The 22,562-nt window shown below is 45.0% G+C and overlaps 1 protein-coding gene across 8 annotated transcripts in view; it reads right to left on the bottom strand.

Moving 5' to 3' along the window:
* The window catches only part of LRMDA (leucine rich melanocyte differentiation associated), a 1,268,542-nt gene that overhangs the window by 1,213,185 nt on the left and 32,795 nt on the right, over positions 1-22,562 (bottom strand). The window contains exon 1 of one of the 8 annotated variants that reach the window (XM_060125442.1): positions 11,567-12,143. The exons of 5 other annotated variants lie outside the window; for them this stretch is intronic. The gene's annotated coding sequence lies outside the window, so the exon portion shown is untranslated. Of the gene's footprint in view, positions 1-5,058; positions 5,265-10,908; positions 10,925-11,566; positions 12,144-22,562 lie in introns of those variants that run through there. 2 more of the 8 variants (XM_060125444.1, XR_009535960.1) reach the window with 2 other exon arrangements.

Raw genomic sequence — 22,562 nt, 5'->3', positions numbered from 1 at the left:
TCCAGGAATATCCCACATGCTGCAGAGAAACTAAGCCCGTGTGCCACAACTACTGAGCCTGCGCTCTAGAGCCCACGAGCCACAACTACTGAAGCCCGCATGCCTAGAGCCTGTTCTCTGCAATGAGAAGCCACCACAATGAGAAGCCCACACTCCACAACGAAGAGTCGCCCCCGCTAACCGCAACTGGAGAAAGCCTGCGTGCAGCAACAAAGACCCAACGCAGCCAAAAATAAATAAATAAACAAACAAACAAACAAACCAAAAAAAAAAGAATATGCCTTCCAGGGACTTCCGTGATGGTCCAGTGGTAAAGAATCTTCCTTACAATGCAGGGGATGTGGGTTCGATCCCTAGTCAGGGAACTAAGATCCCACATGCCATGGGGCAACTAAGCCCATGTGCCACAACTACTGAGCTCATGCACCTCAACTAGAGAGCCTGTGTGCTGCAAACTACAGAGCCCACACACTCTGGAACCCGCCTGCCACAACTACAGAGCCCACATGCCCTGGAGCATGCACACCAGAACGAGAGAGTGAAAAACCCACTTTCCACAACTAGAGAGAAGGCTGCGTGCCACAACGAAGAGCCCCCATGCTGCAAAGAAGATCCCACATGCCGCAACTAAGACCCAACACAGCCAAAAATAAATAAATATATAAATAATAAATCAATCTTTAAAAAATAAAATCCGTGTTCCAATGCAGGGGACGCGAGTTCAATCGCTGGTCAGGGAACAAAGATTCCACATGCCACGGGGCAACTCTCATGGGCCACAAGTACTGAGCCTGCGCACTCTAGAGCCCACACGCCACAACTAGAGAGCCTGTGTGCTGCAATTACTGAGCCTGCATGCTACAACTAGAGAGCCGCACACCGCAGTGAAGAGCCTGCTCGCCACAACAAAAGACCTGATGCAGCCAAATAAATAAATAAATATTTTTTGAAAAATGGTTCACATCAAAAAAAGAACTTAAGAAAAATACAACACCATTACTAAGTGGTATTTATCATAGGAATGTAAGGTTGGTTTACTATTTGAAGATTAATTAATATAGTAAACCATTATTAAAAGAATAAAGGACAAAACTCATATGATAATTTCAAGGAGAAATAGACAATTTAATAGTAATAATTGGAAATTTCAATACCTCACTCAGTAGATGTAGAAAAATCATTTGACAAAATCCAGTGCTAATTCATGATTTTTTTTTTAAGTTATGCTGGGACAATTGGATATCCACATGCAAAGAAATGAACTTAGACTCTTACCTCATACCATACACAAAGATTAACTTCAAATGAATCACAGTCAAAAAGTTAAACACAGAGTTAGCATATGACCTAGAAATTCTACTTACTCCTAGATATATGTCCAAGAAAACTGAAAACATATGTGCACACAAAACCTTGTACATGAATGATCATAGCAGCATTATTCATAACTACCAAAGAGTGGAAACAACTCAAAAGTACATCAGTGAGAAATGGAAAAAAAAATGTTGTAAATCCTAATAGTGGAATACTGTTTGGCCATAAAAAGGAATGAAGTTCTCTTACATGCTAGAACATGGATGAATCTTTAAAAGTATTATCCTGAGTGAAAGAAGCCAGACACAGAAAGCCTCATATTGTATGATTCCATTTATATTGAATGTCTATAGTAGGAAAATCCATAGAGACAAAATGTAGATTAGTGATTTCCAGGTACTGGGGGAGGGAGGAATGGGGACTGACTGCTAATGGGTATGTTTTTTTTGCGGGGAGGGGGGTGATGAAACATTATGGAATTAGGTAGTGGTGATATTTATACAACCACTGAATTAATATATATTTAAAAACCACCGAATTTTACCTTTTCAAAGAATGGACTTTATGGCATGTGAGTTATGCTTCAAAACAGTTGTTATATATTTTTTAAATGGATCGTAGACCTAAATCTAAAACCTGGTTGCCTAGGACTAGGGCTGGAACCCAGGATTGACTGAAAATGGCCCTGAAAATTGACTGATAATTTGGAGGGAATGATGGAAATGTTCTAAAACTGGATTGTGACCACAGTTGTGCAACTCTATTATAAGTTTACTAAAAATCATCACATTGTTCACTAACAATGGGCAATTCTATGGTATGTAAATTTTACCTCAATAAAGCTGTTCAAAAAAACCCAAACCCACTGAAAACAGAAATCAAAATGTCATAGTTAATAGCGGGCAAAAGTTGGGATGGGCAACAGATGAATGGACAAAGGAGATGTGGCACATATATACAATGGAATATTACTCAGCCATAAAAAGAAATGAAATTGAGTTATTTGTAATGAGGTGGATGGACCTAGAGTCTGTCATACAGAGTGAAGTAAGTCAGAAAGAGAAAAACAAATACCATATGCTAACACATATGTATGGAATCTAAAAAAAAAAAATGGTCATGAAGAACCTAGGGGCAAGAAGGGAATAAAGACACAGACCTACTAGAGAATGGACTTGAGGATATGGGGAGGGGGAAGGGTAAGCTGTGACAAAGTGAAAGAGAGGCATGGACATATATACACTACCAAATGTAAAATAGATAGCTAGTGGGAAGCAGCCGCATAGCACAGGGAGATCAGCTCGGTGCTTTGTGACCACCTAGAGGGGTGGGAGAGGGAGGGTGGGAGGGAGGGAGACGCAAGAGGGAAGAGATATGGGAACATGTATATATGTATGGCTGATTCACTTTGTTATGGAGCAGAAACTAACACACCATTGTAAAACAATTATACTCCAATAAAGATGTTTTTAAAAAAAAGTATCATGGAATGAGAAAGAAAAAAAAAATGTTGGGATGGGAATTTCACTTAAAAATTAAAAAGGGGAACTAGCAGTGGGGGAGGGCAGTACTGGAATACAGAATGTTGTTTCTTGAGCTCATTGTGGGTTACAGTTTGTGAAAACTTATTGAGCTATATTCTAATGATATGTGTACTTTTCTGTGTGTATATTATACCACAAAAAGTTTAAAAAGTGGCATTGGGAGCTCGGAGAGGCCATGAATGAGCCAGTAACGAGTTATAGAAGTTGAGAGGCTCAGCTATACAGTTGTTCTTGGGTCCCCAGACGATTTTTGTGTTCTTATTGCCACCATCTTACAATAACCCCCACTACTAGAGCTAGCCTAGGTGAGTTTCTGTTTCTCACTATGGAAAAAACCTCACTAATATACCCACACATATAGCTACCAAAATGTCAGCTCTGAGAGGGCAGGGGATTTTGCACATCGCTGAATCCCCCGTGCCCAGAACAATACCTGGCATGTAGTAGGTTCTCAATACATATTTCTTGAATAAGCAGACAAATGAATGAACAAAGGAACAGTTGTAGAGGAAGGGAGGTATAGAGGGAGAGATCTGTAAACACAGACATTTTTCAATACAGCCTGGACAATATTTTCACATGGATATGGACAGGTGCTATGGGGGGGGGGGGGCAGAGGGTGAAATAATGCCTCCTGGGGAATGTCAGGAAAATGTGGCAGGGGAGGACACATGGGAGCTGGGTCTTGAAGGATGAGTAAGAGTTTGCCAGAGAAAGAATGCAAGGAAGTGGGATAGATAGAGATAAACACAGACAAAAGCACATTGTTCTGAAAGAGCCTGGCATTCTTGGGGACCCGGAGAAGGCTCATGTGGAGGTTCATACACAGAAGTGCAGGGTTCAAGGTGAGAGAAGAGGCCAGAGAGGTAAGTTAGGGGCAAATGGAAAAGGGTCATCTATACCCAGCCAAGACATTTGAACTGACTCCTGTGGGAATCACAGCCAAGAGAGAATTTTTAAGCAGGGGTCAGATGTGCTTTTTAGGGAACTCATTTTGGCTGGAGAAAGAAGAGTTTCTCTGAGTTCACAAGCCATCTATTCTGTCAGTATCTACATTTCTTTACGTCTATGTCTCTCTCTCTGTGCGTTCGTCTCTTCCTTCTATCTCTCTCCATATGTTTTCATGTCTCGCAGTCTCTCTTCCCTGTCTATGTATTTCTTTCCATTTTTTTCTCAAGACACCACCCCTTGAAGATGTCCCTCAACTGCCTCCATCTTATCTGTCCCCAGACACCTTTCGGATTCCATCTCCGGGACTCATTTTCTCCAGGACACCATCCCCACCCACGCTTGGGTGCTTCACAAACAAGAGGATTGCCTTTTGCACAGCTAGCTCTTCAGGGGCTTTCCAGCGTATGGACAAGGCATCTGGAAGAAGGGGAAGGGCCTGAGCCACCCTCTACTGGGCCCAGAGGGGTGCCCCCAGGCCTGCATGGAACCAACAGGCTGGGAGCACTACACTCCCCTCTCAGGCATCCTGTTACTGCTTATGACACGGTTGGGGCCAACGGCTCCCAATGCCAATCCAGCCTCAGCCAGGAAAGCCTACTGCCCAGTTGCTCAGACCTCTGACCTGCTCTGCAGTATTTCCTAGCATCTGCTCACCTTCCCCAGGGACTGGACAAGGAGGTGAAGGAGGAACAGCCCCTCCCCCCAAGCTGAGGCTGGGACTCCTCTCCCGGACAATCCCATCCCCTGGGACATGAGGGTCAAGCTGCTCTTGGAGATATGACCTCAGAGATGTGCAGCAAGGGCCCTTGGCCGAATTTATCACCACGGGGCTATAATTAGGTTTGTTAACATACAGTGGAGTGTAGTCTTGTTGACTAGGAACTTAATCACGTTACTATTGAGTTCCTGGATGCATTGCTCGGGGGTGACTGTTTTACTTGTAGAGTTATAGCCAAGCCCAACGGGAGGAAATTAGCTTTGGACACAAGTTTGGAGGGGGGTTCTTTTTCCTCCTGACTCCGTCTCCCTCTCCCCGCTTCCATGTGAAAATATTTAGCAAACAGTGACAATGATGAAAAACAGTAGGAAACAAAATGTTCTACATCAGTATAAAACATGAAAAATGCAGCAAGGACCCTTAGCGGTACAACATGTGTTATGCTGGCTGGCAGTCCATTAGCTCTGATAGACATTTCACTTACCTAAGTCAAATATAACAGTCTAGTATTCATTAATATAAGAAGGGGCTGTGGAATCAGAGCTACCATCTGGCTGGGCCGACAGAATAATCTACAACTCATGATTAGGTCTAAGGAGTGGGGTTTCACTTTAATCTTTCTCATTGCTCGAAATTTCCATCTGCGCAGTTCGGCACATCATTTTTCTTCAAGACAAATGTGCTGTTTTTCATGTTCCAAAATTAGATCAGAAGAAAACGATTAATCATGTCACGGCCTGGGAAAGGAAACAAAGCTCCGATATTCTGCTCTCCCCTCACCCCTCCCCACCCGCCCCTCCCCAGGCCCCCAGACCGTTGAAAGTTTCTCTTTTTTCCCCCAACCTCTGGGTTTTCAGCACAACTTTTGGAGACGCCACCGCCAGCCGAGAGGAGGAGGGTAGGATTGGAGGGAAAGGGCGCCGGCTGGGCTTAAGGGGAGAGTCAGTGCCGGGGGGCGGGGGGGAGGGGGCCTGGGTCCGGCACCCCCCCACCCCGCCCCGGGGAGTCACCCCGGCCGGTCTGCACCGCCCGCCCCTGGGAGCCGCCGAGTCCGGGCACTGGGCGCTGCCGCGGGCCCAGAGTGACAAAAAGGGCTGCGCGCCTCCCTCCCGCGTCCCTCCCACGGCCGCCACAGCCCTGTCTGTCAGCCGGCTCGCAAGTCATAACAAATCCCTGGCGCGGAGCTGAAGCTGAGCATTTGCCGGAGCGTCATGGGGATGATGAATGACCCGCAGGCCTTTGAAGTGCTCTGCCAGTTCAGCTGGGTCCGCGGTGCTGACAGAGAAATATACACAACAGCGTAACCAATAATGAGAACATTAAACATTCCTGCGCCGTGACAGGCTGACAGAAAAACCCAGGCTCGCATCAATCATCGCGCAGATAGAACCTTGACAATTGGCCCCTCGCTGATACCTGCGGTCACCTTGCCCTCTCCCCGGCCTGCCCTCGCCCTCTCCTCTTCCTCCCTCACGTTTTCCTCTTTCTTTCCGTCCTGACTCCCCCACGCCTCTTCTCCAGGCTCTGGCCGGCTTCTCTCCCCTCTCTTTCCCCACTCTCTCTCCCCCACCTCCCCTCCCCCGCCCCTCCTCCTCCCTGTTCCCTGCCCTCCCGCGACTGCCTTCTGGGCCTCCCAGAGGTCAAGTGAGGTTTGAGCCACTTCCATTTGGTTAGGTCGCCCCTGCCTGAAACCATGAAGAGATGCCGCTTCTGGGTAAGAAGTGTGAAGTCTTCAAGTTTATATTTAACAATCTGTCACTTTTAACCAGATGCAAAAAATAATAATACAATCACTGTACATAAAACCTCATTTGGAAATATTAAAAGTCTAAAGCAAGGTCCTTGGGGAAAGTGAGGACCACATGAATCCCCTTCTCCCTCCCCTGCAGGGGGAGGGTCTCTCTGGATTCTTCCTGTGTGACCTCTGCCAGGGAACCTTCTCTTTGGGCCAGCCTCTGCCACTTTCTTTTCATCTGGGCTTATCTGACAGGATCTGATTTCTGATCTGTCTGAAAGGGAAAAAACAGCAGAGAAACACAAAGATCTCTTCCTTTTCCTCCAACGGGAAATGAAATCTGCCCAGATAAAGCATATTGGATGGACCTTCACCCAGCTGCCTGACGAGCCGCTGGAGACCTCTTAGCCACTCTCTGAACCCTCCAGGGCTCCCAACAGAACTTGGTTTGGGCCACACTTTCCTGGGCTGAGCCTCTATTCCTGCCTTGTGAAGGTGGGGCATCCCCCCACTCCACACATACAGATTCCCCTGCCAGGCCCACTCCCCACTGGTCAGCAGGGGCCTATGGTGAGAGGCCAGGGTCCCAGTCCCACCACGAGAACTTGGGCAAGTCCGGAATGTTCCTGGACCTCTATTTCTTCATCCAAATATGGGAGAAGTCTCTATTTCAGGGCTCTTACGGGTCTCTCTACCTTCTCCAGATGCAAAATGTTATTTTTCCTCCTTTTTCTCTTGGAGGGTATTTTCGTGGGGTTTTTTGTATTTTGTTTTCATTCTTGGCTTTGGGGGAGAGAAGACATTCCCTGACTTTCCAGAAAGTCATGAAAAACTCCCTACAACCTCCACACACAGGTCCAGAGATGGTGAGCAGCAGAGGGGACAGGTCACTTCATGGTCAGCCAGGGACCAAGGGTGTTAGGAGGAGGCTGGTGGGAACCTGGGGGTGGAGGTAGGAAGGCCTATACACTTCAAGTACATTTGCAAATTGGTTCAGGTGAGCCAGCTCAGGTGCGAAGAAGGCCAGCTCTGTTCCCACCACCTGTTCTACTTGCTCTGCTTACCCTGGCCTACAATGACCTTGCCCTCCTTGAAATCCTGTGACCCCTGGCTCAGATGAGCATCTTGCCTGCCCAACTAGACTTGAAGCTACTTGAGGCCTGGGATGGCGCCATGCTCTGCTCTTCTCTGGGTCACCTGGGAACAGGATGATGTCTTGTTCTGAAATGCCTGCCCCACCCATAGCCCCCCTTCCCTAAGGTACCGCTCCTACTAGGTCTGCTCAAGGCGAAGGCCTCACAGGAATGTCTGCACTATATAACCTTACCCTTTGCTACAATTGATCATTCCAGTAGTGAATGCCTATCCCTGCAACCAATCAGATTCTCTTTTCCTTGAAAAATCTGAACTCAGCCACAGGTGGTGCTGGGCTCCTGAAAGTCAGGTAGTGTTTGGGTCTGAGGAAGCCACTATGAGCCATGTATGTGCTGGGAGAAGCCAGCGGCGGTGGGGGTGGGGTGGGGGGAGCTGATCTTCAAAGTGAAGTAAGAGAATGAGCAGATGAGCAAAAAGAAGCAGATGAGAAATGCCAGGTAGACCCAGAAGACAGTATAGCTTCACTTCCTGACTTGCCTATTCCTGTCCCCTGAGTCCTGGTTGTACTGCTTCCTGCCCTTGGATGCCTATGAGATACCTGACCGCTGGAAAAGACATGTGACCCAGGCCTGGCCAGTCATTCTATCCCATCATTCTGCCTATACAGATGGGCCCAGAGATAGGCATGGGACCCATGTCAGGCCAGTCAGAGTCCTTCCCTGGAATTTCATATCTTGATTCTGAAAGAGAGATGCTCTCCATTCCTTTTGTTTATTTATTTATTTATTTTTGGCTGCATTGGGTCTTTGTTGCTGTGTGCGGGCTTTTCTCTAGTTGTGGCGAGCGGGGGCTAGTCTTCGTTGTAGTGCATGAACTTCTCATTGTGGTGGCTTCTCTTGTTGCGGAGCACGGACTCTAGGCACGCAGGCTTCAGTAGTTGTGGCATGTGGGCTTAGTTGCTCCGTGGCATGTGGGATCTTCCTGGGTCGGGGATCGAACGCGTGTCCCCTGCATTGGCAGGCGGGTTCTCAACCACTGCACCATCAGGGAAGCCCTCCATTCCTTTTGGATTGACAGTGGTAAGGTTAGGACCCCAGAGCTGCCAGCACCAGGGCTGCTGCTGCCTGGAGGAAACCAGCTGACTGCAGGAGCGAATGAGGCCAACCAGGGCAGTGGGGCCCACTGAAGACAAGTCTGATGACTTCTTCGGGTCCCTGTATTTAGTCAAGCCTGAAGCCCACTCTACCCTTGACCATCGCAGCAGGTGAGCCAACACATTCCCTTTCTTGCTTAAACTAGGTTTAGATTTGTTTTTGTCACTTGCGACCCAGAGAGAGCCCTCATACTGGGGAGGTGTCAATTCAGGAGGACTCACCTAAAATCAATAAATGCTTCTACTCTTTCTTTACATATACGTCCATGAATAAGAGTCTGCCGAGGCCCAGAACAAGGAGGGCTGCAGTGAGCCTTTTCTGACCTTTTATACCCCTTCAGTCCTCCCTGTGACCTTGGCCCTCATGCCAGGCGGCCAGCCTATTCCCAGGCCAAGCTCAAGCAACTTGCACTTCTAAGCCTGTCAGGAATGGCACTGCCCTAACACTGTGGAATGGTGGCAGATCATCACCACCTGCAGTAGAGGCACGCTTCCATGCTAGCATAGCTTCCCCTTTCTTCTGGACAATACTTCATCTAAGCACGAACAAGAGAGGGCAGGGGCCCCATCTCTGGCCCATCCTAGAACCCCATCTGCTCAGCACGGCGATGCATCCAGAGGTGAGCACAGGTCCCAAGCTTGGACAACAGAGTCCTTCCCAGGATTTTTTAACTAGACCAGGGATAGATAGCCTTTGTCCTCCAAGGGTATGGATGCGAGGCCACAGCTTTGGCAGCTGTGCCCCTGCTGTGAGGAGAAGCTGGGTAGGAGAAGCTTCTCTGTGCCTTGGTAGAGAACCAAAGCACAGAGAAGATAAGCAACTTGTTCAAGGTCACATAGGTGTGAAGAGGTGGCTTTCGGCCCTGGTCTGTCTGGCTCCAGAAATGGTAAATAAAGAAAGAGGAAGCAGAAGGAATATCCGCCACGCCCTACAGTTCACAGAGCAACATGTGTTTTGCACATACGCCCGCGGCCCTAGCCCCCTGCATACACGTGTTTTGCACGTATGCCCGCGGCCCTAGCCCCCTGTATACACGTGTTTTGCACATACGCCCGCAGCCCTAGCCCCCTGTGTACACGTTTGTCGGAGCTGCCTTATATTTATGAGCAAAAACTTAAGTTTAACTTTGTAGCACTAGGGTCTTTGTGAAGGTATTTTTGTACCTAATCCTATGACTATGGTGGCACCTAAGAGGCCAACTGACACAAATGAGGACAAAGAACTCAAGTCAGGATCCCTCAGGGGCAAAACCAGGTCTAGAACTTGGGTCTCTTGACTCCCTCTCCAGTGCTCTCTGCACTTCCGTCTGATGCAGAGAACTTACCAAGCGGTTACCATGAGCTACAGCATCATGTTTTCCCCTTTCCCTTGGGTCCTTCCCAGTGGTATGCTGGTAAATGTTTAATAACCGTCTCTTCAGAAAACAAACAAACCAACAAAAAACCTGACTTGTAGCAACTGCCATTTTCCATAGTGTAAATACTCTACTATGGTCAATTTCAGTGTTCCAACATGATGTCCCTGAATGCAGTTGGGAGGACTCCAGCACACCACTGAACCTCCCACAGTCAAGGAAAGTTTCCAGAGCAGCTGGTGCTAACTGCAAGGACTTTCCAGTCAACCTAATAGTCTTCCTGCGATTTAGCCTGAAATCAATGTGCCTGCCATCCACGGAGGCTCAGAGTGAAAGGGTTGCTGATGGCAGAAGAGGAAAGTCTGTCTGTAAGGGCTTTTGATGCCAAACAGACCAATACACCGAAGTCATTAGCTAGAAACGTAAATGGTTCAGAATGAATTAAGGAAAATACGTTGCCATGGTTTAGGGAATGGAATCTGGAACCTGGAGCCAGATGGTATGTTTTCAATCCTAACTAGCTGTGTGACTTTGGATACGTAACTTAACCTATCTGTAAAATGGGGATGGCACCAGGGCCAACCACATACGGTTATGAGGATTCGATGAGAAATGTGAACACAAAGATCTCAACACGGTACCTGGCACATAATAAACTCTAAACAGATGTTAGCTGTTATTACCATTTAAGTTGTGTAGAAAACAAATCATGACCAATAAGTAGGGATTGATCGCTGGACTAGAAGCTCCATGAGAGCAAGGACCTGGTCTATCATGATCTCTGCTGTATCCCCATACATAGAACAATACCTGATACATTTACTGAGGAAGCACTCAATTCATATTAACTGCATGTTGAGTACAGCATCTAACAGTCTTTAAATATTTGTATTTCTTTAGCTCTTGCTTTAATCGCACCCTCTGTTTTAAAACAACCATCAAAAAAAAAAAAAACCATCAGTAACCTGGCTAATGTTTATGTTCAGTTTCTCTAAAAAGTCATTACACTTTTTAAGTCTATTTGAGTGGAAATAAGGGCCTACCTTCCCCTTCGTTAATCACACACACGGAAATCTGTTGGTTTGGATTACAATCCAGACGGTAAATTCACTTGGTTGCAGGACAACTAAATAAAGGCAAAGGGGCTCTGACTTCCAGCATTAGCCTTCCACACGCCAGGCCCTGAAGTGACAGACATAGCTCATCCCAGCCTGGGTCCTGACCCTCACCCCCGCCATCCACCTGGCAGGCCCAGGGATGACAGGCGGAATGTTCTGGACATGGATGGGGGCTGGGTGGATTCTGTCTTCCACTTCCGCTCTGGTCTCTTCCTGTGCTCTCCTCCCCAGGGCCCTGTCTCTGTCCCCTTCCCCGCCCTCCTGAGCAGACCCCAGCCACGCCCTCCACAGGCCTCCCCTCCCCACTCTCGGCTTTCTCCTCTCTAGCAGGCTGGTTTGTTAGGGCATGAAAAATGGCTCCGTGGAATAAAGATGTTTCCCCCCTGATGAGCACATTTGCAGAAGGTATGTCACAGATCCCAGGCTGGGGTTGGGCGGTCTCTCAAGAAAGTTGCTTGTGCCCCCTTCTTTCCCTCCCTCCCTCTCCCCCTTCTCCCTTCAGCACCCTCCCCCTCTTTGCTTACTTATTGGAAGAGTAATAAATATTGGGCCGACGGGCCCTTCTCACAGCTACAAAGCCTACCTGTAAGCGAGCTCAATAATTAGCAGTCTTGAAGATGATATATGACTTTCATTACCCTTTGGGACTGGAGACTAAATGAGGACAGAGCTAATTGCCGTGCAAAGCAGTTTGGCATGAATGAGAAAAATGCAGGCCCTGTCTCCTGCCAAAAAAAGGGCCCTATTGCTGCTCTGATCTCAAGGCTGGTTTCTGCCGCAGGAGTTCACTCGGTGTCCATAAATCATGGGCCGCTCACAGCTCGGCTGCCCTTAGTCGTCAGCGGGCTGTGCACTGAGTGACAGATCCCAGCCCACTGCACTGGAACTTCAACTCTCTCCTTTCTTCTCCTCCTCCTCGTCCTCTTCCGCCTCCTTTTTGCACTGACCAGAAAATTAAACCCAGACTCCTCAGCTTGGGGAGGCCTGGGCTGGGGGTGGCGGCTGCTGACTTGCTTTGGGTTCTGGATGCCCGGGCCCAGCTGCTCACTCCCTACACACTGTCTCCCCCTCCTCAAAACGTGCCCTAGACCCCGAGGCCAGCAGAGGATGGCTCTCTCCATCCTCAGGAGGAGGCAGGCCCCTCCTGCAATGCTCCAGGCTGAGCCTCTGTCCTTGGTTTGCCATCGAGACAAATGTGGCCTCTCTGCTGGCCGCATGTCTCCCTCTCCCCCCACCAGCCTTTCAGGAAGTGCTTCCCTTCCCTTAAAGGGGAAGGACTGACAGCAGCCACATGTGTGTCTGCAGCTGACAGATGCGCACAAGCCATGGAGGGTGGAGCTACCCAAGGCAGGGCCACTGTGCTGGGGGGATGGGACGCCTCCTAGAAACAGTCTCTTCTCCACCCCTCAGCCCCACTCCTTGGTCACTTCTCAAGGAGCCCTGCTGCTGAGGGTCCAGGTGGGAAATGCTGAGTGTGCAAAGCACCATGCCTGTGTCCCCTTCCATTCACTTCCCTGGGGTGGGGGGAGGGTGTCCCTCCCTTGTGGGCAGACACCAATTGCACAGTCAGAGTCGTGGTCCCTGGATTTTCTAGGGCAGTCACATAATTAATTCTTAGTGTGGCCAAATTATATTTGACGCTTAATTTATAACTCAAGGTTCCATAATGCAAAATCCTCTCCTGGCAAGAAGGGTGACGTGCACAGTGAGTGTGTGTGTGACTTGACAGCCAGGGTTGGAGGGGTGGCTCTCTGTAACTCCCAGAGGGGAGGGGGCTGACTTTTATTGAACAGCTACTTTACATCCAGGGATTCCAGAATTACTTTCTTGATTCCTCATTATCCCATTTATTTCCTCATTCCCTTCACAACAACTCTATGAGGAAAGTACTACTTATTGCCTCTAAAGTGCAGACAAGGAAACCAAGACCCAGCAAGGTTAATTCACCCAAGGTCATCCTGTTAGGGAAGAGGCCAAGCTGGGGTTCATGATCTTGGGAGTTTCTCAATTCTTTGTGCCATTCAATTCCTCCTTTAAGGATAGGGACAGGGGTTCCCCAAACTGGAAGCCTCAGCTGCTTCACAGAGGTGGGAGTCAAGGCCAGACTTTAGCTGCGTGTCACAGAATGCCCTCTACAGCAGCTTAAACAAGTACAGGTTAATTGTCTCCTATAACAAGAAGGCCAAGGCAGGTCATCCAGGACTGGTGCAGCTCAACAAGGACTTCAAGAACCCAGACTCTTTGTATCTCCCCATTCCATCATCCCTGCATTCTAGCTTCTCGCCTTCTGGTTACAAAGTGGCTGCTGTACCACCAAACATCATGTCTTCAGTCCAGGGAGGGAAAAGGGGTTAGAGAGAGGGAAAAAATGAATTCTCCAGTCAAAACTTTGTCTTTTCACTTGGGAAGAGGAGCCCTTCCCAGCAGACTTCCCCACGGGAAGGTGGAAACCAATGTGCTAGAGACCAATGGCACCAAAATGGAAGCCTTATCATCTTATTCATACATCCCACACTCTTGCCTGATAAAATCTTTGATAGTCAAATTGATTTAGGCTATTATAAGGGGGTTGTTCCTTTCCCATCTCCACCTGCAGCTGGGGCAGGACAGGGTGTCCCCCCGACAGTGCCCCAAGCCTGTAGCACCCATGAGAAAGTTCTCATCACTGTCTCCTTATCCAATTAGGGGCAGATTCACTTGCTGGGAGCTGCATCTGTCAGTAAGCAGGCAGGAGACAGTTAGAACCTAAATCAGGGCCACTGGGGTTGGCGGGTTGCTACACAGTAACAGTAACCAGCTTACTGCCCATCTCACCGGATTCCACAGGCCATTTCTGTGCTCCTGGCGGCTGCTGTCACTTGCAGATTTCTGATATCTCCCAAACCTTTCTCAAGAGGCTCCTCCATGTGGATGGGAAGGATGGTGGGAGGTTTCTGAGTGCTAGGGTCCCACCTCAGGCCCTCCAGGTGCAAACTGGGTCACATCTCCCTTTCCTCCAGACCCCAATGGCTTCTCATAACCTTGAGAATAAAACTCAAACTCTTTACCTTGACCTACAAGTAGGGTGACCTGTTATCCCAACATTATTATTAGTAGCACCCCTTTCGGTCTCAAATGTGTCTTAGTCTGGATGATAAATTATGTGGTCACCTTATCAAGCAGTAGGCTCTGCACGTTCCCTGTCTTTGTCCCCAGGCTCCTCTCCTCCGCTCCCTCTGGCTCACACACCTCCCTCCAGCCAGGCAGAGGGTTCACTGAAGGGGCCAATGCCTCAGGACCCCACCGGGAACACACTGTCCCTGCTCCCTCTCTAGCCTAGTTCTACTCAGCTCTCAGGTCTCATTTCAGTGTTCCTTTTTCAGAGGTGTCTTCCTTTACTTATCCCCCGGGAACCTTAATTCTATTATACCAATGCTGTTATTTTTCTTTATTGATAGAATCATCCATTGGAATGACATGTTTGTTTAATATCTGTTTCCTCACTAGACTGTAAGCAGAGACCCCTGCATCTCCAAACCCTAGCAGAGGCTGTTGACCCACAACTGTCAAATGAATGAATGAATGACTGAATACATGATGTTTCTCCCAAATGCATACCTCCACCAGGTTCACTGCGATCGTCTGCAGTGAGGAGTAATTCTGGCACAACTGGAGCTTCCCAGCAACATAACACATCACTCTGAGCTGCCCGTCACAGGAGGAGCTTAAACAAAGGCCATCATAGAGTGAGAGATACTGCACTGTAAGGCTTTCCCTGCACCTGGTTCTCATACCCCCTCAGGCAGGATATCAGCCAGATTGCCGCCAACTCCACAGCGCTATCTACAATGCCTCAGTGAACATGTCCATGCCCCTTATGGATCTGTGAGAAAACTTCCCTGGAATACAGATTTCTCAGGTCATTAGGGATTTTTTACCTAATATACTTAATTGGATTAAATCCCCCCCATCCCTTTTCTTGGTCTGTACAAGTTCTAGAATTTTAGGGCCAATTATCTGTCCTGACAAGTGGGGCCTTAAACCAAATTTAATTTGATTTTAAAAATACACCTTTCTTCTATTCCAAGTATCACGGAAACTTTGCCACCTGCTATGGACACAGCTTTACGTGCTACTGTCCACCCTTAGAAAAAAAGGCCTCAGAATGAGCTGGATGCTGTGGAGGTGGCCTGGGCAATGTCAGCCCTTGCTTACCTCCTGGCATAAGTGACAAGAGCAAAAGAGGAAAAGCAGAGAGTTCTGGGAAAGGCCGGATGGCCTGGAAGTGTGATGGTACTGGCTCTCCTGGAGGCCCATGGAAAAATTCACAGTGCAAAACACCAGGTCGTGCTCCTCCAAGGCCTGGTCTGGGCTGGGCTGGGCTGATAGCAACAACCAGACCCATCCTATGCCCAGAGAGACCAGCACTCGAGCCAGGAACCACAGAAGGGTCAGCCTGGGGCCTATGGGATTTCTGTGTAAGGGAAAGGAGAGACAGGGCCCCTAGATCAGCCCCAGCTGACTCAACACAGGAAAACCATTCTGCTCCTCACCCCGTCTTCCCAACCTGACTACAAAAGGCAACGTCTGCTGGCCTCATCTTCAGGCTGTACCCAGGCCAGCGCAGGCCTAATGGACTCTGGTGTGGGACATCCAGAAATTTGGCAGAGTGATTGTATGAGCAGCCTGGAGTTTCACCTGAGCAGACAAAAGGAGGGACCCTGTTCCAGGGGGCCAGCCACAGACAGCTTCCCAGACTCCAGCAGAATGCATTCAGACGTGCAGACAGACGTGCAGACAGATGTGCAGTCAGGGATAGCAGATACATAGCTACGGGCACAGAGATGCTCACCTTTTCATATAAACTGACCCTTCTTCTTCCAGCCAACCCCATAACACACCTCAGACTCCTCCAGAACTGCTAGCCTCCCGGTTTGACGGCACTATTGCTAAAAGCCAAAGGGCACTGAGCGCCCTCCACTTCCAGCCAAGATAGAACAACAGGGAATGGATTTACCCTCCCACGTGAAACAACTAAAACACTGTACAAAGTATATGAGACAATTTTCGAGCCACTGAACATACAGCAACCGAGATGGGAAATCAGCGAGGTGAGCCATGCACTTTCCCCAGATCACTGCCTTGAGAGAGTTTCCAGGATACCACAAAGGGAGGAGGAATCCCAGACAGAGCTTAGTTAATATGATGAGTTAAGGAGATGGAGCTAAGATGGTCTCTGAGGAAACCCGGGCACCTGGCATTTGCAGGATAGAGCCCTGGAGAGGAGAGGGTTGCACAGAGAGACAACCCAAGAGATGAGCACTCCCCCTCAGGTACTCAGCAGAGTACTGAGCAGTGCGTGGTGTATAAGGATGCTACCCGAGGCCAGGGAAAGAACTACCAGAAAAGATTAGAAGGCCAAGAATATTTTTGGTTTCCAATAGGCATTGGGTACTTAGACGGGTCTAGTCTCAGCAGTGAGACAAGATTAGCCCTAGATTAACACTACTCTGGTTCTACCTATCAAATCTTAAAAGCAAGACTCAGAATGATCAAACTGTTTCCAAATAACATAATGGCATCTAGAACAAAGCTCAAGAAGACTTATAAGAACACAAAGCACGCGAGAAAGTAAAATTCAAAACGTCTGGCATCGGGCTTCCCTGATGGCGCAGTGGTTGAGAGTCCGCCTGCCAATGCAGGGAACACGGGTTCGTGCCCCGGCCCGGGAAGATCCCACATGCCGCGGAGCGCCTGGGCCCGTGAGCCATGGCCGCTGAGCCTGTGCGTCCGGAGCCTGTGGTCCGCAACGGGAGAGGCTACAACAGTGAGAGGCCCGCGTACCGCAAAAAAAAAAAAAAAAAAAGTCTGGCATCCATCAAAAGTTACCACACATGCAAAAAAGTAGGAAAGTGCAACTGATGAAGATAAAAATCAATCAGTAAAACCTAGAAATGATGCAGATATTAGAAGTAGCAGACAAGAGCACTAAAACAGTTATTATAACTGTATCCATATATTCAAAAGCTAGAGGAAAGAGCAAACATGTTGAGAAGAGACACAGAAGACATAAAAAAAGACCCAAATCAACTCTAGAGAAATAAAATTGAACTAATCATCAATAAACTGTGGAAAAACTCAAGCAGCCTTATATATATATATATATATATATATATATATATATATATATACACACACACATATATATGTATATGTACACATACATACATATAATATATATTATGTGAATATGTATATGAATATTATATGAATATATCCCTAAAGGAAAGGAGAAGGGAAAGAAGAAATAATGGCCAAAATTCTTCATCAACTTACTAAAGCTTACTCAAGAAGAAACAGATATCTTGAATATTCCTATATCTATTATAGATACGTATTGAACTGGCATTTGTAGTTATAAACTTCCCAGGCACAGAGACTGCACTGGTGAATTCTTTTTTTTTTTTTTAAATAGATCTTTATTGGCGTATAATTGCTTCACAATACTGTGTTAGTTTCTGTTGTACAACAAGGCGAATCAGCCATATGCATACACATGTCCCCATATCCCCTCCCTCTTGAGCCTCCCTCCCACCCTCCCTATCCCACGTCTCTAGGTCATCACAAAGCACCGAGCTGATCTCCCTGTGCTATGCTGCTGCTGCTTCCCACTAGCTAACTATTTTACTTTCGGTTTCACTGGTGAATTCTATCAAACATTTAAGTAAGAAATAATACCAATTCTACACACTCTTCCAGACAACTGAAGAGGACAGAATACTTCTGAACTCATTCTATGAAGCTAGCATTACTCTGATACCAAAGACATTACTAAAAAAGAAAACGATTGACTAATATCCCTTATAAAACTTGATACAAAAATTCTTAACAAAATTTTAGCAAATTGGATCCATCAATACGTAAAATATTGATCCATCAATATGTAAAGATAAACCCAGGAAGGGTTTATCCCAAGGATGCAAGGTTGATTTAACATCCAAAAATCAATTAATGTGATACACCACATTAACAGAAAGAAGGGGCTAAAAACCAGTTGATTATCTCAATAGATGCAGAAAAAGAATTTGACAAAATCCAACACCCACTCATGATGAAAATTCTCAAGAAACCAGAAACAGAAGGAAACATCTTTGACTTGATAAAGGGCACTATGGAAAGTTCACAGCCAGCATCATAATTAACGGTGAGAGGCTGAATGCTTTTCCCTTAAGATCAGGAACAAGGTAAGGATGTTAGATTATGTCACTCCAATTCAACATTGTACTAGAGATTCTAGACAATCCAATAAGGCAAGGAAAGATTTCTAAGAAGACATCTTGGAAAAGAAGAAGCAAATTGTCTTTATTTGTATATGACGCGATAATCTATATAGGAAATCCCTTGGAATCTACAAAAACCTACTACAACTAATAGGTAAGTTTACCAATATTACAGGATACAAGATCAATTTCAAAAAAAATTGTGTTTCTATATACTAGCAATAAACAATTGGAAATTAAAATTGAAAAATATCATTTACAATAGCAGCAAAAATATGAACTACCTAGGGATAAATCTAACAAAAGATGTGTAAGCCCTGTGTACTAGAAACTACAAAGCACTACTGAAAGAAAAATAAACAAGATCCAAATAAATATAGAGAAATACCATGTTCATAGGTCAGAGATGGTTAGGATGTCGCTTCTCCGCAAATTGATGTACAGAATCAAAGCAATCCCAATCAAAATCCTTGCAGGCTTTTTTCTAGAAATTGACAAGCTGATTCTAAAATCCATATGGAAATACAAAGACTTAGAGTAGCCCAGAAAACTTGGAAAAAGAACAAAGTTGGAGGTCTAACACTACCTGATTTCAAGACCTATTATAAAGCTACAGTTATCAAGATAGTGTGATGGTGACATCAAGGTAGACAAATAAATCAATGGAACAGAAAAAGACCCACAATAAGTGAATAATTAATCTTCAACAAAGATGTAAATGTAACTTAGTGGAGAAAAGATAGTCTTTTCAACAAATGATGCTGAAACAACTGAATATATGTAAAAAATGAAATTCTTTTACATTTTTTTACATATATGTAAAAAATGAAATTCAATCAATACCTCAAACCATGTGCAAAAAATCAGATCAATTAACACCCATCCTTCTGAAACTATTTCAAAAAATTGCAGAGGAAGGAACACTTCCAAACTCATTCCATGAGGTCACCATCACCCTGATACCAAAACCAGACAAAGATACCACAAAAAAAGAACATTACAGGCCAATATCACTGATGAACATAGACGCAAAAATCCTCAACAAAATACTAGCAAACCAAATCCAACAATACATTAAAAGGATCATACACCATGATCAAGGAGGATTTATCCCAGGGATGCAAGGATTTTTCTGTATCTGCAAATCAATCAGTGTGATATATCACATTAACAAATGAAAGAATAAAAACCATATGATCATCTCAATAGGTGCAGAAAAAGCTTTTGATAAAATTCAACATCAATTTATGACAAAAAAAAAAACTCTCCAGGCTCTTCCTAGAATAATTCATATGCACACATTTTTCATCTACAGACCTCAGATTAAGAGCTTATGTTGGGTGGGATGAATTGGGAAGTTGGGATTGACATATACGCACTATTGATACTATGTATAAAATAGATAACTAATGAGAACCTACTGTATAGCACAGGGAAATCTACTCAATGTTTTGTGGTGACCTAAATGGGAAACAAATCCAAAAAAGAGGGGATATATGTATATGTATAGCTGATTCACTTTGCTGTACACTAGAAACTAACACCACATTGTAAATCAACTATATTTCGATTAAAAAAAAAAAAGAACTTATGTTGGACGCATTAAGGGAATCCATGAAAAAAAAAAAAAAACCTCTCCAGAAAGTGGGCATAGAGGGAACCTACCTCAACATAATAAAGACCATATAGGACAAACCCACAGCTAACATCATACTCAACAGTGAAAAGCTGAAAGCATTTCCTCTAAGTTCAGGAACAAGACAAGGATGTCTACTCTCACCACTATTATTCAACATAGTTTTGGATGTCCTAGCCATAGCAATCAGAGAAGAAAAAGAAATAAAAGGAATACAAATGGAAAAAGAAGAAGTAAGACGGTCACTGTTTGCAGATGACATGATACTATACACAGAAAATCCTAAAGATGTTGCCAGAAAACTACTAGAGTTCATCAGTGAATCTGGTAAAGTTGCAGGATACAAAATTAATATACAGAAATCTGTTGCATTTCTATACACTAACAATGGAAGGTCAGAAAAAGAAATTAAGGAAACAATCCCATTTACCATCACATCAAAAAGAATAAAATACCTAGGAATAAACCTACCTAAGGAGGCAAAAGACCTGTACTCCGAAAACTATAAGACACTGATGAAAGAAATCAAAAGTGACACAAACAAATGGAAAGAGATACCGTGTTATTGGATTGGAAGAATCAATATCGTCAAAATGACTATACTATCCAAAGCAATCTATGGATTTAATCCAGTTCCTATCAAATTACCAATTGTATTCTTCACAGAACTAGAACAAAAAAATTTTTAATTTGTATGGAAACATGAAAGACCCCAAATAGCCAAAGCAATTTTGAGAAAGCAGACCAGAGCTGCAGGAATCAAGCTCCCTGACTGCAGACTATACTACAAAGCTACAGTCATCAAAACAGTATGGTACTGGCACAAAAACAGAAATATAGATCAATGGAACAGGATAGAAAGCCCAGAAATAAAGCCACACACATATGGTCAATTAATCTACAACAAAGGAGAAAAGAATATAACATGGACAAAAGACAGTCTCTTCAATAAGTGCTGCTGGGAAAACTGGATAGCTACATGTAAAAGAATGAAAATAGAACATTCTCTAACACCATAACAAAAATAAACTCAAAATGGATTAAAGACCTAAATGTAAGACTGGATACTATAAAACTCCTAGAGGAAAACATAAGCAGAACACTCTTTGACATAAATAGCAGCATTATCTTTTTGGATCTGTCTCCTAGAGTAATGGAAATGAAAACAAAAATAAACAAATGGGACCTAGTTTAACTTAAAAGCTTTTGCACAGAAAAGGAAACCATACACAAAATGAAAAGACAACCCACAAAATGGGAGAAAATATTTGCAAACAATGCAACTGACAAGGGATTAATCTCCAAAATATACAAACAGCTCATGCAGTTCAATTAAAAAAAAAAAATCAAAAAATGGGCAGAAGATCTAAAAAGACATTTCTCCAAAGAAGACATACAGATGGCCAAAAGGCAAATGAAAGGATGCTCAACATCACTAATTATCAGAGAAATGCAAATCAAAACTGCAATGAGGTACCACTTCACACCAGTCAGAATGGCCATCATCAGAAAGTCTACAAATAACAAATGCTAGACAGGATGTGGAGAAAAAGGAACACACACACATTGTTGGTGGGAATGTAAATTAGTACAACCACTATGGAGAACAGTATGGAGGTTCTTTTAAAAAATCAAAAATAGAACTACCATATGATTCTGCAATCCTACTCCTAGGCATATATCTGGAGAAAACCATATTTCGAAAAGATACATGCACCCCAATGCTCACTGCAGTGCTATTTACAATAACCAAGACATGGATGCAACCTAAATGTCCTTCGACAGAGGAATGGATAAAGAAGATGTGGTACATATATACAATGGAATATTACACAGCCATAAAAAAGAATGAAATAATGCCATTTGCAGCAACATGGGTGGACCTATAGATTATCATACTAAGTGAAGTAAGCCAGACAAAGACAAATATCATACAATATTGCTTATATGTGGAATCTAAAAAAAGGATACAAATGAACTTATTTACAGAACAGAAGTAGACTCACAGACATAGAAAACCAACTTGCAGTTACTAATAGGGAAGAAGGGAGAGGGATAAATTAGGAGTTTGGGATTAAAATATACACACTACCATATATAAAATAGATAACCAACAAGGACCTACTGTATAACACAGGGAACTATACTCAATATCTTGTAATGACCTATAATGGAAAAGAATGTAAAAAAAGAATATATATACTTACGTATACGTATGTAAAAAAATTAGATCAAAATAGATCATGACTTACATGTAAAATCTAAAGCTATAAAAATTCTAGTGGGGGAGGGCGTCCACGCTGGGCTCACTGCCCACTGACCAGCAGGGCGGAAGCTGTCAGGGAAGGACGTGGAGAGCCACGGTCACCCGCGCTCAGGTTCAGCAGTCGCTGCCTCCCACCTCCGGGAGTCGGGACCCAGAGGGAGACAGTCTGACCCTGTCCACCCGTGGATGGATGGCTGCCAAAAAGAAAAAAAAAAAAGACATTAACACATCCCCTCACCCAGGCTGGCAGTTCCAGGGGATATTTGCAAAACGTATGGCCTTTTTACTTTACTTCCTCGTCTCTAACTCCTTTCTGTGCTATAAAAGAAACTGGCATCCAAACCCCGATAAGGTGGTTTATCAGAGACACTAGTCTGCCATCTTCTCGGTCTGCCGGTACTGACTTCTTTTCTCTCTT

Source organism: Lagenorhynchus albirostris, chromosome 16, assembly GCF_949774975.1.
Source record: "Lagenorhynchus albirostris chromosome 16, mLagAlb1.1, whole genome shotgun sequence".
Taxonomy (NCBI): Eukaryota; Metazoa; Chordata; class Mammalia; order Artiodactyla; family Delphinidae; genus Lagenorhynchus; species Lagenorhynchus albirostris.
Note: the sequence above shows the minus strand (reverse complement) of the source record. Positions and strands in the feature narration are given on the sequence as shown.